Here is a 17,182-nt window from a genome sequence, read left to right on the forward strand (position 1 = left end):
ATGATGAGGAGCAGTAAGAACTCTGACTCTGTTCAGAGTATCAACTGAGCTCAGCTGCAGAGCTAATGTGAATAATGTGAGTCTCTTCGCGTGGAACTGTACTGCTTTTTGCAGAAACTCTCCAGTTTCTACTGAGTGTCCTATGGTACACAGGATTTCTCAAAAAATAAATCTTTTTCACTACGTCAAATGAGAGAAATATGTGCATTTTAGACAGTCCTATTAACAGGATATTTCTAGTCAATGTAAGTCTGTATTTCACACCTTTCACTCGACTTTGGTCCTCTGAGGCTTGCAGTACAGAAGAGCATTGTATATCCTTAAGTCCACAGCTGTCCCCACACTCTCAAGTCAGTTTAGCTCTGGGACTGAAAATTAACATTTGTCCCTCTGGCTGAAGGAGACACTGAAGTCAGTGGTATTAGCTGTCATTCATTGCCCCCTATGGTTTAAGCTTAACGTTTTTTCTTGGTGCCCGTTTTAGTGATTTATTCAATTAGTAGAGCATACTGTGGAGCACTGCATTAATGACAAGCCAATTCCTGTGTGAACTAATAAACATCTGCTGAAAAACTGCCTCTGTGAGAAGGAAAAGTATTGAACACGCGTAAACACACAAACAGAACTAGAAATTTTCAACCTTATTGAATCAGTTTTGCTACCTTCAACTAAATATTGTTGAAACCATCCACAGGTGCTCTCAAAGTCTCAAGGACCTTTGGAATGTATTTTGTTTGACTGACTATAAGATGGTCAGTCAAGTAGTTTTGAAAATGCTGAGAAATGTAACAAGATAAACACAGTGAAGTGAAAGAAAACGGCAAATCTCCTTTTGGATCAGATTGAGTGAAGCTACTAAATTCCACTGCATCTTTCATAACTGCTTCCATGCCCTTACACAAAAGACAGACCTGTGGAGTAGCCACCAACTTGTCTCTCCAGACAAATGTGGCTTTTATTTTCATAAAAATGCCATTTCATTCTTGTCAGGACAGCGTCAGCCACATGAATAACACTGATGTTATTGGCCACTGGAAAAATATATGGCTAGTTTATTTCTAAAAGCTAACACTGAAGATGGAGAGATGCACAATCTACACGTAAACACATCTTTGAATGATTCTTCCCCCTGAAATCCCATGAAAAGTATATACTGGTTTTAAGGACATGCAGAATGGGAGAAGAAAATGGCAAGAGCATGACCTGTTCATGTTGACCAATACAGTTAAAAGACTTTAAAAAATCCCCAATGCTGTACATTTGTAAAAGTCTGAGTGTACGGTATGAAAGAGGCCCATTAAACCTCCTCACACACAAACTGCCCGACTACTGTCTGCAGTTGGACCAAGTTTGCTACGTTCTAATACAGCAATATGACCAGCCACACAGCCAAAGTACTGTAACACAATCAATACTTGGCAATTCAGGTAAAACAGGTGCTCCTCCTAATAAAGTGCATTACCAAGGGAAAGCTCAGACATGTTTATATGTCTCAGAAGCAATTGCCTTTCATTGCTTTGTCTGTTATATCATATTAGAAAAGTAGTCTTTACAATTTCCACAGAGAAAGAATTCCACATATAGAAATCTGTCAAGATAATCCCCACAAAATCTATACAGTAAAAAAGGTTGGCTTTGTGCATTTTACTACCTTGTTTAAAAACTCTTTCACTTAATTGGACAAGGGTTCTGGCACAGCCATCATTCTCTAAAGACAGGCCTATTGTGCTGTTTTATGCCCAAGTAAATTGTACAAATCTATATCAAGTTAAGTGGCAAAATGATACAAGCAGTGTAGCATGGTTTTGGAAGGATTAGAAAGGTTGAGACAAAAGCACTGGTCTCTCATGCAGTTTGAAAGAGGCACAACCCAAAAAAAGGCCACGCATTTAAGAGGACCAAATTTGGAGCTCTGTCACATGTCAAATTCTTTAATCCTGCTTGCCCACTGTTGTTCATTAGCAGCGGGTCTCTTTGTGGTTTCTCAGAAATGCTTGTTACATGATGAGGGGTTTAAATTACTGTAATTCAAAGAATTATTTAAAGTCTTTTAACTTTTCTCAAGAAAGACTTTTTTGATACTTATCAAGATTGTCTAGATACTGAAAAACATACATCACAAGTGTTACAAAAATAACTTTTCCTATAAGGCATTTCCTCATACAAAAGAGCAAATCTTCAGAGGGCACACATTTTACAACTGCATTACGCTACACTGCTCAGCTCTGTGCAGAAACCCAAGCCTAACAAGCTCTCTGCACATCAAGCTGTTTCATCTGCAGGTATGGCCTGGGCACATGGATAATCACAGCCAGACGTTCTGTGAGGACGTAATGCATGCTGAAAGCGGCCGAAGAGAACACAGTAGAATCTCCCACACTATTACAAGGTCCAAAGGGCGTCACAGTGAGGACTGAGCAAGAATACTTCCTGTAGCAAACCGTTCTTGCCCTTTTCACATCGTGTCAGTAATAAGCCCTTACTTCTTCCCCTTCTTATGTTCTTGTCCTATTCTAGCACCTAGTTTCAGAACAAGAGTGTTCTGAGAGGTACTTAAGCTGTGAACTGGTGAAAAGTGAGCAACCTGCATATTAAATACCTGTCCTTTCCCAGCTCTGTGCTTATCGGCCCTCCACTCCCAACTAATTCACTTGAACATTAATGGGCAAAAACTTGTAATTTCTCATCGTCATCTCTTTCTCAGTCACAAAGAATTAAGGAATTACAGAAAACTGGGGCAAACTAACAATAAACAGGCCATTTCTAGATCCCAAATGTGCACACACATATAGAGACCCCCCTCCACCCCCCACCCCCCCCAAACTGAGAACCAGCGCTGAATTTCAGCCCCACTTCAGTTACCTACAGTTAAACTGCTACATCTACAGGCAATCCATCAGCCCTGCATCACCTGTAATTAAACACCATTTTTAAGTGCAGTATTTCTTTTAGGAAGAACAAATATTTAAAAATATGGAAAATTCCCCAAAGTCTAAATCAAAGGTGTTCTCTCCCCCCACCCCTTTGAAATCTTGCAGACAGAATATTCCCTTTTGCAGCCTAAAGTTCCACCTACAGGGGACTTTCTTCACAGCAATATAACTTACATTTATTAGTGTGAGATTCTTGTCCTGCAAGGCAGATCAAAATTAAATGTTTCCATAGCTCCGATTAATTAGGCTGGGAATGCCTCCACAGGTTGTGATTTAGCAAATATTTTGTACTGAGGTATGTGGGGAATACTATGTTTAGGGAAGATATTTAACCATCTGATGTTACAGGTTGATCTACTATCTTCTCCTCAGAAACAAAGTGCAAATAATGTCCTGTTGTTCTGCTTTGGAAACAGAAAGATAAATGGGCCCTCCTCTTCTGCAACAAGGCTGGGCTCTGGCATACTGGGTGCTCTCTCTCGTCATGTCTAGGCCGGACTGTGGGGAGCAGTAAACAATATTAAATACAGACTTATTTAGGGAGCCTGTACATGCCTGGCATTTTTAAGAGAAGCCCTGCACGTGCTATGTAGTATTTATGATCTGGCAAAGCAGGTACCAGGTCCCAAAGTCCTTCTGCTAAGACAGAAATAATTCTAAGAAAATCCTAGTAACAAGCTACTTGGGTTGGGTGACAATAATTTGTTCTTGTAAACTGAGCTAAGCATCATTAAAACAATCTGGACCAGATGAAAATAACTGCTAGAGAAAAAAACAGAGGAAAGATGCAACAAAAGCCCATGTTCCAATTCATTCCCTGCCCTAAGCACTGATACAACACAGTTCTGGACACTGCTCAAATACACCATTTACCAACTTGTTCCCTGATTTGTTAATACTACATGTTTCATTCAGAGGTTGCTGCCATCATGTCATGTTTTACAAAGCTCTTTTCCTGGAAGACAATGTGCAAAATGGAGAACCTTCACCTAGTCTGTGCTTCATTGCTATTTGCCTTGAAATTATATGAGCGGATAATCACTGAATGAGATCAGACACATTGCTCTATCAGGGAAGGAACTCAGCAGTGCATAGGCAGAAGGAAAAGTAGAGTCAGCAATTCAGTCTTTTAAAATATGAATGCTCTTTTCCCGTAAGTCTAATTATCACAGTTCAGTGCTTAAATAAAGCGATCCAATAGGTTCAGACCTGTTTTTCAGACATCAGTCTTCCAATGAAGATCTTTAATCTTCTTTATAGTGTAGTTTGTTCTTCGTCTCCCTGCTAGGTCTCTCGCTTACAGAACCAATTTTTCCGTTAGGATCCCACCGTGGGAGGGGGTGAGACAGTGTGGCAGGCGGAGCTTTAGGCTACCCCAGATTGTAACATGCCAGTTCTAGGTAAATAATGGCCAGGATATCAGGGAGACATTTGAGCTCACACCTAAAATATAAGCAATGATTTACAAGACAACTGTACTTCTGTCCTCACTTACCTACAGCATGAGATGCATCATAGAAATTGTGTTACAGTCACAACAGAAATTTGGAAGAAAATGGAATACTGAAAATCAGGATCAGTTCTGATTTCTATACATCCTTCAGCTGAAAAGACAAGACATATGAAAATCTAAATCCATGTCAGCCTTTAATTCAATTCTGCTGGTTCTTGCAGGATTCTTTTGTCAATGCATTTACCATCTACATTCTATACTCCAGAAAGACAATTAATAATTATCTTTTTACTTTGTGCATTATCTTTCAGTCTTGCATTGACCCTGCACTAACCAAGTTATTCATGCTTGGAATTAACTACTGGTAATACTAGATCTGCCATGTCTTCATCTATACACAGAGACCTATGGCCAGGTTAGAAAAGTATCTGTATGGATATGTTTTTTTCTTAGAAAAAATAGATTTAACAAAAAATGCTAAACAACACGTTCCCTTTGTTTTACCCAGTCCATGCTCTATGTAACTGCCAAGCTGCTTGCATGCATGTGCAATGCATGAAAGATTTCAAGTATTCATACTTGTGGACCATCCAAGATGAAATCAATTGAAACCTAGAAGTAATCCTTTACCTCCCCAGAAGACTCTTTAATTAGCACACTGTGGGTGTTTTGGAGTGGGTGTTTTGTTTGTCACTGTAAAATCTGATGCCTTAAGGCTTGTAAAGTAACAAATTAGTGGAAAAAAATAATGAATTCTTTTCCTTAAAATGCAAGGAATTGATGTTTAGATACAAGAAGAAAGAATAAATATAGCAAAATCATTAATGAAAATGTGCTACCTCCTTACTTTTATGCTGAAAGATAACAGTAGAAAATAACAAGCATGACCTTAAGTAAAGAAAGAATTAGATAACAGTCTTAACAGAGAAAAATTTACCCTTACAGCAAAAGACAGAAAGCACAAACATTAAAAAAAAAAAAAAAGCTCTTTATTTATAAATTTTTCTTATGAAGAATGTCAGCTGACTGTTTCTGAACAGTGATGTGGATCACTCCTAACATTATAGCTAGAATATATCCTACGCTAAATTATAATATTAACAGACACTGAGCTCCTATCAACTGATTCCTCTCCTCGTTATATTGAAGGAATTCCAGGAAATTCATTACAAATACTCTCTGTTTGCATGAGGAAAGGTATAATGAGCAGGAGGAATTTTTATTGTTTCCTCCATGTGTTGTTTATGCTGTCACAAGTACACATTTATTTAATCAAAATTCTTTGTGTATTTTCTATGATGGCTTGACAGAAATCTGGAAACTGCCAGTGCAACTCAATGAGTCAAGTCTCTGCCCTCTCACCTCCACGTGAAAGATGTAGAAAAAAAAAAAAAAAAAAGAAGTAGTTAAATTTAAAATGCTGAGTTAGCTCTGTGGCCTAAACTGGAAGTCAGCTTTTTGTGTAGTAAAATAAAATCATTAGGTGATTTTGAAATGTCTGAAGTTAAACAGCTTCAGTTCAGTTCCTGGTAGACATGAGACCATATCTCACATTCAGCACACAACTGCCCTCATGTAGGCCTCGTAGCTACTCTCTGTACGAAGGGATGTGCAGCAAAATAAAGGTGGATACTGGCATATTGTTTCTGTAGATACATCCATCATATGTATGTACGCACGTGGCATGAGCCTCTTTCTTGCCCTATTACATACCAGAACATCACATAGTACACCAGAACATGCAGGACACAAACACAGTTGCCAGGTGAAGGCTCTCTAACAGCATGTGGAGCAGCACGATACTGGTCTTTAGTCCTTGTGAGTGAAATTCAGTCCTACATGTCAGTAGATGCCTCATGGTAATTTTTATGACAACTCTATGAAGCAAGACAATGAACTTACTGTCAACTTCATGGTCAAAGGATTCTTGAAAACCTCACAAGATCATTAGCTGGGTATGCTGCATATTAATAATGATAAAATACCTGTAAAATAACTCCTTAGGAGAGGCATTCTTAATTACACTCTCCTCACCACAATTTGTAAAATGCACATACACATAGTCCAACTATTTGTTTACTCAGATTTGAAACAAGCTGTACACATATATTTAAGTAACATGAACAGCAACTCTTACTGAATTATCATGGTCCATATTCATTAGCTATCCTGCCTAATCCTTTAAAGCTATGTCTAGTATTCTAAGATAATAAATTGACTTCAAACTAGCTAGAAGTATTCAATACTTGGTCAGCAGCCCTATCAGTCTGGGGATGTAAGAAGTAAAAAGCTATGAAGAATATCCGCAAATTATCAGATAAAGTCGGCCCACAGGGGGTTTGGTGTTGATTTTTCTTTATATATATGTATATATATACACACACATATATATATTCCAGAAAAGCAAATAGATAGTGAAATTCTTACATTAAAAAATAAATCAATCAATCACCAAAATGCATCAAATGAATCCAATTCAACTTCCATTACGACAAAGTAAATGTGGATTGGTCCTTTTCTGAAGCTGATACATTCTGCTGTGAATATGTATTTTATTTGTCTCAACCACTTCACCTTATAATTAGAAATCACTCCTCTGCAAAGGCTGTAGGGAATAGGAAAATCAGTCTGTATGGCCATTGTCTCACATGGAGGATTGATTTACATCCTCCTCTTTTCATGTTGGCTCCATTAATTGATACAGTACTGGGTAATAACAATCCACTAATAGCTCTGAATGTGGTTTTAATGGAAATGGAAATGTGGAAAGCATTAAACTAATAAAAAGGAATGGAACAAGATTTATGCAGTAACAATAAATATAAAATGAAAACAGAACTGGAAGTTCATTATGATGCTGACCTTTCAATACCAACATTCTTTTTTTTTTTTTTGTCAGTTTTAACATGCCAGTTGAGATACATACACACTGCTATAGAATGTCTAAAGGGAATCTGCCAGTTGGAAGTGGATGAACAAAGTTCAGCATACACTGATCTTTTCTGCTGTCCATCCCATCATTAAGAGTCAATTCTGACTCTCTGCAAGTTTGTAGAATAGCTGGTCCTTTTTCATTTAAATATGATGTGAATAATCATCAACTTGTTAACTTATTGTTAAGAAACTAGTGTTAGTTATTTCTTAATTTTTCTTTGCAAGGTGACTAAGCAATTCAAAAATACATTACTTTGTGTTATTTCTTCAGCTATCTGCAATGTAAGGAAGGCTACTCTCACCTGCTAGAGAACTCCGTAGAGTATTGGCATAAATTCATCATCTCGAAGGGAAGCAAATAACCAACTCTGCAAAGCAAAACTAAAAATTCCTAGTCAGATATTTTTCATATCCTGAATGTACTTATTTTTAATCCATACAGAGTGAAAAACACTGAAGTATCAATAGCCAGTTGGAAATATGCAGTACAGAAATTTAAATCAACATTATTAGGATGCAAGTGGTGAATAAGACCTAGGGTTTCCTTACCACCAACTTGATTATATTTTGAGCAAAATCTTGTTTCCTCAGGGATCCACATAAATCAATGGGAGTATCAGCTAAGAAAAGCTCTGCCCATTTGATCTTGCCTCCATTGCAAGTGGACCTCATATTCCCTTTATTAAATTGCTTCGGGTGTACTCTCTTTCTTCATTCCATCACTGCATTTAACTTTTTAACAGATTTAATCCTGCAAGGGTAAGAACTGAATATAACAACTTGCTCTAGAGATATCTTTTTAATGCATTGATAACTTTTGTACTTACAGCCTTTAAGTTATTTTATGCTTGCTAATAAGATAAGCTTCCAACCACAGGACTACTAATTACTATTTATTTCTGACTTTCATCCAGATTCTATGGAAACACTTGAACAAATTTGTTCTTCACATATAAACACATCAGAAAATCAAAATACTAGCATTAACTGATGGAGAAATCAGGCAGAAGAGTCCTGTAAGGGTCTTAAGTCAAGTCATTTGGAAACAGAAAAATGGGCCACACTTCCAGATCTAGTATTCTAGCTGGCATGTATAAGAATAGCTATAAAGTAAGTATACCCCAGCCATGATGATAGCTCCTCTGAATTAACAGTTTAACCCTACTCTCTACTGAGTAATTGTGTAAGATACGTTAAATGAAACCTATATCATGACACCACATATTATATTATGTAGTAAACATAATTTGAAATGTCTTTATTTATTTTCAAGCATGCTGCAGTCTTCTATCAGCACTGAAAATGTGAAAAAATGAGCCACTGGAAAAAAGGGATCATCATGAAGAAATAAAATAAAGAAGAATTAACCAAAAGGCCGACACAGGCAGAACCTCATCTGAAAACTACTGCAGTAGCAATTCTAAGAAAAATATACCTTACTTCTAGTAACAGTTTCTACAATAGGATATTGGTATGGTTGCTTGCTAGAATCAGAACCATAGTCTGTCTGACCCTGAATTCTGGATTCCATTTATGGATAAGGGGTAGGACAATGGCAGGGGGTTGGAATTAGATGATCCTTGGTCCTTTTCAACCCAAACCATTCTATGATTCTATGATCTCTGATTAATACATGAAATACATGTTGCTGTCAGTAACACTGTTAGCTTGAATTTACCATATGTAGCTAGAATACTTCATAGTGTCTATCCTTTCTCAACTCCTACAAACTTCAGACTTTGTGATACACTGTGTCAAAGTACTATATCAATTAATTTTAAATCCAACAGCTTGGTAATCACCTTGTCACAAAAAAGCATACAGTAAAGTCAAAATTAATCTAAACATAGCAATTGCAAGCATTGCTGTGAATCTCTGAGCTGCTTTTTAAATGCAAAACAAATTCAGAATATCGTTGAGTTTCAAAAGAAATCAATAGCTAAAATATAGTGTAGATGGGCTAGACTTGCTGCTGTTACGCTAAGCAGATCTGAGATATTGAACAAATTTAAGATTCTTCCAATATATTACTGCAGAAGGGGTAATTCAAGTATAGTATTTACAAGGAAATCAATGATAAACGATTGGTTTGAGAAAAATGTTTTCTATCAAAATGACAAATGTATGACTTTCAATAAATTTAAGAGATATCTTGCTTCTTGCATTATCCTCCGTCTGTATTGTTTTAGTCTAGGGAAGGAGAATTCTAAATGACAGAAAATGAAATTTCCATATTGATAATGAAAAAAAAATCCTGTTATCTTTTTTTTTTCTTTTGCTTAATTACATTGCATTTTTTATCCAGAAAGCCAGTATATTGCTCAAATTTAATTGCTTATGTGTCTGTACATTTATTTATATCTATTGAACTCAGTACCAGAAATGCAGCAGGTGAGGTAACAGTTTATAAAAAGGAAATAAATAATAAAAAAAAAAAGGCTCTAAAGCCTTACTCACTAAAATCAAGAACTTTAGAGGGTTGAAGGAAGCGACTTCCCCTCTTCTGAGCATGTGTCCGAAGGCCACACCTAGAGTACTGTGTCCTGTTTTGAGTCCCCTAGTAGAAGAGAAAAACTGAGAAGCCCAAGCTCAGAGAAAGGCGAACAAGCTGGCTGTATGAGGGAGCCAGGTTCGTTCAGTTCACAGATGTGCAGGTACACAGGAAAAGGACAAGGGGCAAAGGTCATCTTACAGCCAAGAAAGAAAACTAAAAGAGGATATTAGGGGAAAAAAATGTAATGAGGATGACTAAGCACTTGCACAGATTGTTCAGAGTCTCCAACTTTGAAGAGCCTCAGAATTCAACTGGAAAGGGCTCCACACACCTAGAAACTGACCCTGCTTTGAACACAAGGTTGGACTCGACAGATGTCTCTGGTGGTCCTCTGCAACTTGTTTTTTTCTGTGACGCTAGAATTTCAAACCTTCACAAGAAACGCTGCCAATTCAAAATGGTAGAGAAAAAATATTTTCTTTTAATATTTTATATGAACCTCAACCTTAATCTTTGAAAAACCAATTAAAGTAAGCGTAGCTACAGTGGCTATTCTTCAAGAATTCACAGTACTGATGTAATGCTGAGTCTGGGAACAATAAAAAAAAGAATGGGTATGTGAACAGGAAAGTATCAGGGCTATTTTGGACCATACCTGAAAGACCTTATTACTATCCTATGTCTTTGACAAATGCTAATCTGCATGTGAAGGAACTTTGCTCTTATACGTTGAGAAACAAAACCCAACAGTTACCTTCAAGGGTGGTCTACAGAGAAACGGGATGCCAAGTTAGGGAAATGGGGGGAAACAAGATGTCATGCTAATAAAATGGGAACCTGCCATGAAAAAATGGAACTGAATGATTATTTTGGAGGAATCACGTAACTTCATGACAGGGAATCCCATCAAAGTGCTGATAGCAGAGGTAGATCGCTGCTAGAGTGTGTTTATAAGTTCACAGAAGCCACTACTACACAATGCAGTGCACTTTTTCTCAAAACTGGTAGAACTGACCACTCTGATATCCTATACTATGCTTTTCCATATGTAAATATAACTTTCTTATTGTTAAAGAGGAAAAAAACATTTCCATTGTTATATAGACTTCCTTGATTCTGGCTCCTTGGCCCCAAGGACCTGTTGTAAGAACTGGATGAAACAGGCTTCACAATACCTTTGTGAGATACATATGAAATACTCTCCAAAATGAACAGATGGTCAAACTACAGAGCAGAGATTAAATACTGTTAAGCTGATTGTAATATGAATTAGAGCTGGGTAAGATATTTTATAAGAAATGTAAACCCTGATGAAAATGTTTTTAAATTTATGTTTAAGCACATCAAATTAGGTGACGATTAAAACTTTCAAATAATAAAAATAAGCCTATAAAAACCAGAACTGTTCACCTGTTCAGTCTGAAATACATATCTCTTTGAAGAAAAAAAAAAAAAAGAAAGAAAGCATAACTTCAAAAGTTAAGGAAAATTTGAATTTTCTAGTGAGGAGGCAGGAAGACTCTTTTGGGGGTTAAGCTTTAGCTTCTGTTGGCAATGTACTAGATTCGACAAAACAGTTTTTCTTATTCTCACAACCCTACTACAAAGATGGTAGGCACCATTTACATAATATTTAAGGATTCTTAGGTGCCTTTGAAATCTCTTGATGCATTCAGATCAAATTCAAAATATTTTGGCCTACCTAATCAGGAGCTCCACAGACCTGAAGTTATAGTGAAGACAGAATAAGCCATAAGCTTTTTTTTTTTTTTTTTTTTCTCATTTAAAGCTAAGATGTGATCGCAGTCTTCCTATCCGCCCTTCGAGCTTTTTTGATTTAGAAACACCCCTGGGTTCATGCTATCTGATTAACAGTTTATATGTAGATTCATTATTCTCTTGCCAGCAACTGCCTTTACCTAACTGCTTATATAGCCCTCCTTACTTGAAACTGAGCTGAAGATTTATCCACTTCCAGCAACATCTTGATTAACACGCATACTTCTGCATGAGCCACCTTCCAAACTTAACTTATACTGCGCACAAGCTGGATAGAGACATACTTTAGCCATGAACTAACCAAGAGCTTACCATTGTGTCTTTCAACTGTTTAATCACCTATGCTTCCAGAAGTCTTTCTATAAAAATAACACGTTTAGGGATGAAAAACATTTCTAGGCAGGTAACAACACAATGAAACAATGAACTCCTGCCTAGCTTATACAGCTATATGAAAATTAAAGGCAGTAAAGTTTGTACTGCTTGCTCAGGAAGAGACTTCTGCATCAAAGTGTTTCATTGTTTATGTATTTATTTTTAAAGAAGAAATAAGTTCTGGGTTTTCTGCTCTTGTTCATGCAGGTGACACCCTCTTGGAAGACATTCAAAAACCTCAGCTGTGAAGTTCAACTCACATCGGATGGAACTCCAATACTTTTTGTCAACTCTGTCCCTGGAAAGGTGTCGGAACAGCTTGTTCTGGATGCCATCTCCAAGCAATTTGAAGAGAAGAAGGTTATGAGGAGTAGTCAGCATGGATTCACGAAGGGGAAGTTGTGCTCGACCAACCTTGTTGCCTTCTATGATGGCATCACCAGCTGGGTAGATGGGGGCTTTTGATACTGTCTCTCATGACATCCTGCTAGCAAAGCTGAGAAAGTGTGGGATAGAGACAGTAAGGTGAGCTGAGAACTGGCTGACTGGCCGAGCTCAGAGGGTGGTGATCGGCAGCACAGAGTCTGTCTGGAGACCTGTGACTAGCGGTGCTCCCCAGGGGTCGGTGCTGGGTCCGGTCTTGTTCAACATCTTCATCGACGACCTTGATGAGGGAATAGTGTCTGCCCTCAGCAAGTATGCTGATGACACAAAGCTGGGAGGAGCGGCTGACATGCCAGAAGGCTGCGCTGCCATATCAGCGAGACCTGGACCGGCTGGAGAGATGGGCAGGAAGAAACCAAATGAGGTTTAACAAGAGCAAGTGTAGAGTCCTGCACCAGGGAAGGAACAACCACATGTATCAGTACAGGCTGGGGGACAACCTGCTGGAGAGGAGCTCTGAGGAGAAGGAGCTGGGGGTCCTGGTGGACGACAGGTTGGCCATGAGCCAGCAGTGTGCCCTGGTGGCCAAGAGGGCCAATGGGATCCTGGCGTGCATTAAAAGGAGCGTGGCCAGCTGGTCAAGGGAGGCGATCCTCCCCCTCTACTCTGCCCTGGTCAGGCCTCACCTGGAGTACTGTGTCCAGTTCTGGGCTCCCCGGTACAAAAAAGACAGGGATCTCCTGGAAAGAGACCAGCGGAGGGCCACAAAGATGATACATGGCCTGGAGCATCTTCGTTATGAGGAAAGGCTGAGAGACCTGGGTCTGTTCAGCCTGGAGAAAAGAAGACTGAGAGGGGATCTCATCAATTTGTATAAATACCTGAGGTGTGGGAGACAGAGGGATTTGGCCAACCTCTTTTCAGTGGTTTGTGGGGACGGGACAAGGGGCAATGGCCACAAGATGGAGCACAGGAAGTTCCACACCAACATGCGAAAGAACTTCATGATGAGGGTGACGGAGCACTGGGACAGGCTGCCTAGGGAGGCTGTGGAGTCTCCTTCTCTGGAGATATTCAAGGCCTGTCTGGATGCCTACCTGGGCAGGCTGCTCTGAGGAACCTGCTTTGGCAGGAGGGTTGGACCCGATGATCTTTCAAGGTCCCTTCCAACCCCTACAATTCTGTGATTCTATGTATTTTGCCCCCATTTTTTTTTTTTTTTTAATGTATCTTCTGAAATCACTTTTGATTATGCAGGGCATAAATCTGATAAATGTCACAACAGAATTATAAGACCATCTCAAAAAATCATTACAGGATCTATTTTATGATTGGAATAAAAGACACACTAATTACCCCAAATCTATTTTGAGTTATGATGAAGAAGTCTAGTCTTTTGTATTCCTTGCTTTGTTCAGCCTCTTTTCTTTATCGTTCACTCAGAAATACAGGTTGAAATTGGAATGAAACATTATTTCTCAACTGCTGTGGTTAAAAACATTGCATATATTGGGATCGCTTTACTCTTTCATAGCTGTTCCTTCAGTCATTGGCTTATCATCTCCCTTTTGTAACATTGCAATCAACATGCAATATCCTAATGGTCTATTTAAGCAATGACGACTCAGGCACAAGGCTTCCTGGGGATTAATGACCACTTGGGAGAAACTGATGTCCCAAAATATAGTCTAGGATCATTAACTTCATTTGTTCATTAATCTTTAGGAAATGCTTCATGATGAGGTTGTTACTTTTATTACAGACTGAAGAATTAGATGTATAGATATTTTAAGTTTCTCATATTTCAGTTGGCAAATATCAGACATTTCTAGTGGATTTAATGATCCATACTACTCTTCAAATTGTGTTTCAAGATTGTGTTGTTTGTAATCTGGGATTTTAAACTAGGAAGCGTAAAATCTTTTATTATTAAAAACTTAAAGATGAAAAAAAGTCAAAATCTGAAAACAATAAAGTTGTTGTGACTGACTACTTAAGTCGTACCACAGAAGTACACACAGATGTGCATTTCACCAGAAAGCCTGTTACTAATGATAGAGACACAATTTACTGCTGGCACTGTACACTGTACAGAGATTGAGAGAGGATATAGCGTTTTCTCACCAGCCCTAACCCTCACCTTCATATGAGAGTTTAGTGAAGTCAATTGCTTATTTCCAAGGGCCCCATTAATCTCACCTTGATCACTGAATCAACTTATTTACACTTGATTTTTGAGTTTCAATCTGATTTTAAAAGTTATGATACAGAATGTATCTCCTTGCACAGGTGAAGCTAGTGAGAACAAGGGTAGTTTCATCACCCCTGTTTATTTCAGTTTTTCAGAATAAGATTCCAGAAATCCCACTCCAAGATCAAGTAAGAAATTACAAAATGCTTGTATAGTGTTGGACAGGAAACATCCAAACTTCCTGCTGAAAAGAAATTCCAAAATGTAATTTTAAAAAACTCAGATGATGTTTTTTTGTTTGTTTCTTGGTTTTGTTTTTTTTTTTTTTTTAACTAACATGAATGACTATTATAATAGTTAAAAAGCCAACAATCCTTGTTCAGTTTTTAGCCACACAATTCAGAGTTTAAAAGCCCATTTCTAAGTCTAAACCTAAGCCAATACTTATCAGATCTGGCTGTGAAGACCAAAAGCTTGAAACTGTAAATTACTGCTTCACACTGGGGGTCTCAGGGTTTGGGGCTTCTGCACTGTACAATATTTTTCATGATGAACTCTAGGGAGGGAAGGAAGTTGGATGAATCTTCTATGTGAGCAGATTTACTGATAGAGAAGGATTTCTAAAGAACACATTCAATATTAAAACTAAAAAAAATCAGCAGTGGTATCAATAACTTTAATATCAAACTTTCATATACAAACCCTGTTTTGACAATTAAGTAAACAAACATCAGTGATGAGAAGCTATTCTACTAGCTATCTGGGCATCCATGTGTTTCAGTCTGAAAAACAAAGACAGACACTGAAAATAGACTCTTTCTCCAAAAGTGAGTGGATTTTTTTTGATACGGCATTAAATGAGAATAACATTCTAGAAGAGCGTGCTTTATCCTCATAGCACCAAATAATTACAGCTAAAAGGAGGATATTTTCTTTGTGTCAGGCTTCTACTGTAACTGCTAAATAACCCTCTTTCTCAAACAAATATGAAAAAGAGTAGCATTATTTCACACAAGAGAACATAAAGGGAAGATAAGCTCCATGTAATCAATATGGTCACAACACTGCTGAAAGTTTCTTTGCTTTCTTTTGTTCTTGTGTCAGATACCTTATGACATGCTAACAATAATCTTGGTTAGCAAGGGGGAAAGAAAATCCCTTACTCAGCTCTGTGTACATTACTGTGTAACATAACCTCTTGGTAGAAGAGGAAAAATTAAGACTAGAATTTTCAGTGGAGATTTTGGAACTTTGATGACAGAACTCCACGAAGATTAGACAGGTGGTTTCTTCTGTACATCTCGGTGAACACGCCACCACCACTGCCTCCCACTGATATCTTATATACATTTGCCAGCTCGCATAAGGAGCATGCCCCTGCTTCTTAGCCATAGCACTTCAACTGGAGTGATTAGCAGAGATTTCCAGGGGTGCTTGGCAATCCTGGACTGCACAGCAAACACTGTGCTGTGAGGTTCAGAAGACTCCAACTAGTATGTGTTTTGTACTTTACTGCAGTTCTTGAACTGCTTACTTGAATTTAAGTGAACTTTATGTTACAGACAGCACTATAAAACACCAAGATTGCTTGGATCTTAGCCTACTAATGCTAGCTGGTCCCTCAATATCAGCATTTCTCCAATTGCCTATCATCTAGGTACAGCATTAACAAAGACTGCACACTTGAAGTATTCTTCTTAACTAATAAAACAAAGGAAATTAGCAAGGTATAATAATTAGCTCTAGCCTTATTCAAGGTAAGAAAAGGCAATGAAAAGCTATTATTTTAAATGGGGAAAATCGAACAGGTGATTCTATAGCACATCAGATGACATCATTACTCTCTCCAGATAAATGTCTAAATGTCTTCCACATTAATGAGCCACAAGATAAAAACATTTTTCTGGGCTCTGTGGATCAAAGATCAATATGGAGAAAAGATGCTGTACAGGTCCTTTGTTTCATGTTTGGAGAGCCAGTCAATTGGCTTCAAAGAATTAAGGTCAAATTACAGCAAAGAATCCCCACACAAGCTTTGAAAGGGCCACAAACACTGCTAAATACAGCGTTGCTAGTGTGCATTTTTCAGGCAAACTCTTTTGGGCATATAATGCCAGAAATCAGAGAAAGAGAGATAACAATTGCAATTTTTTTTAATTTGTTTATTTTTTTTAGGTGTGCCTTCTCTAAGAAGCTAATTTGAGGCTAACACTTTTGAAGAAAAAAATGTCATTTTGATTGTAATGATCAAAGTCAGTATATTAATATTCCGGAGCTGTTAAGAGTATCTCAGCACTTCACAACTGTAGTGTTAAAGTCTTGGGAAAAAATGGCTTAGGTAAATTACTGCAAACATCATTTTCCCAAACACAAGGCACATATCTTGAGTCAATATATATTTTCATTGATGTAGATGGGATTCTGCCCTAATAAATAATGTAATTGATGCAAAAAGGAAACAAATAAATAAATGGCCACGAAAGACACCACTGAGTTGACCTGAGATGGATATGGAACCTGTGATGGTAAGACGTGAGGGTCTGTACTGGCAAGGTGATTTGGCCTTTTTCTGTTATGTTCTATAGTCACCCTACAGCTGCAGAACAATAAAGAAAAGCCGGGATGCATTATGAGCTTGT

At 38.0% G+C, this 17,182-nt stretch overlaps 1 long non-coding RNA gene across 2 annotated transcripts in view; it reads right to left on the reverse strand.

The window, feature by feature from the left end:
- The window catches only part of LOC137864374 (uncharacterized), a 147,855-nt gene that overhangs the window by 118,502 nt on the left and 12,171 nt on the right, over positions 1-17,182 (reverse strand). The window contains exon 3 of one of the 2 annotated variants that reach the window (XR_011101463.1): positions 15,207-15,325. The exons of the other annotated variant lie outside the window; for it this stretch is intronic. This is a non-coding gene — a long non-coding RNA (uncharacterized lncRNA). Of the gene's footprint in view, positions 1-15,206; positions 15,326-17,182 lie in introns of those variants that run through there. 2 annotated transcript variants of the gene reach the window in all.

This window comes from Anas acuta, chromosome 14 (assembly GCF_963932015.1).
Source record: "Anas acuta chromosome 14, bAnaAcu1.1, whole genome shotgun sequence".
NCBI classification, from domain to species: Eukaryota; Metazoa; Chordata; class Aves; order Anseriformes; family Anatidae; genus Anas; species Anas acuta.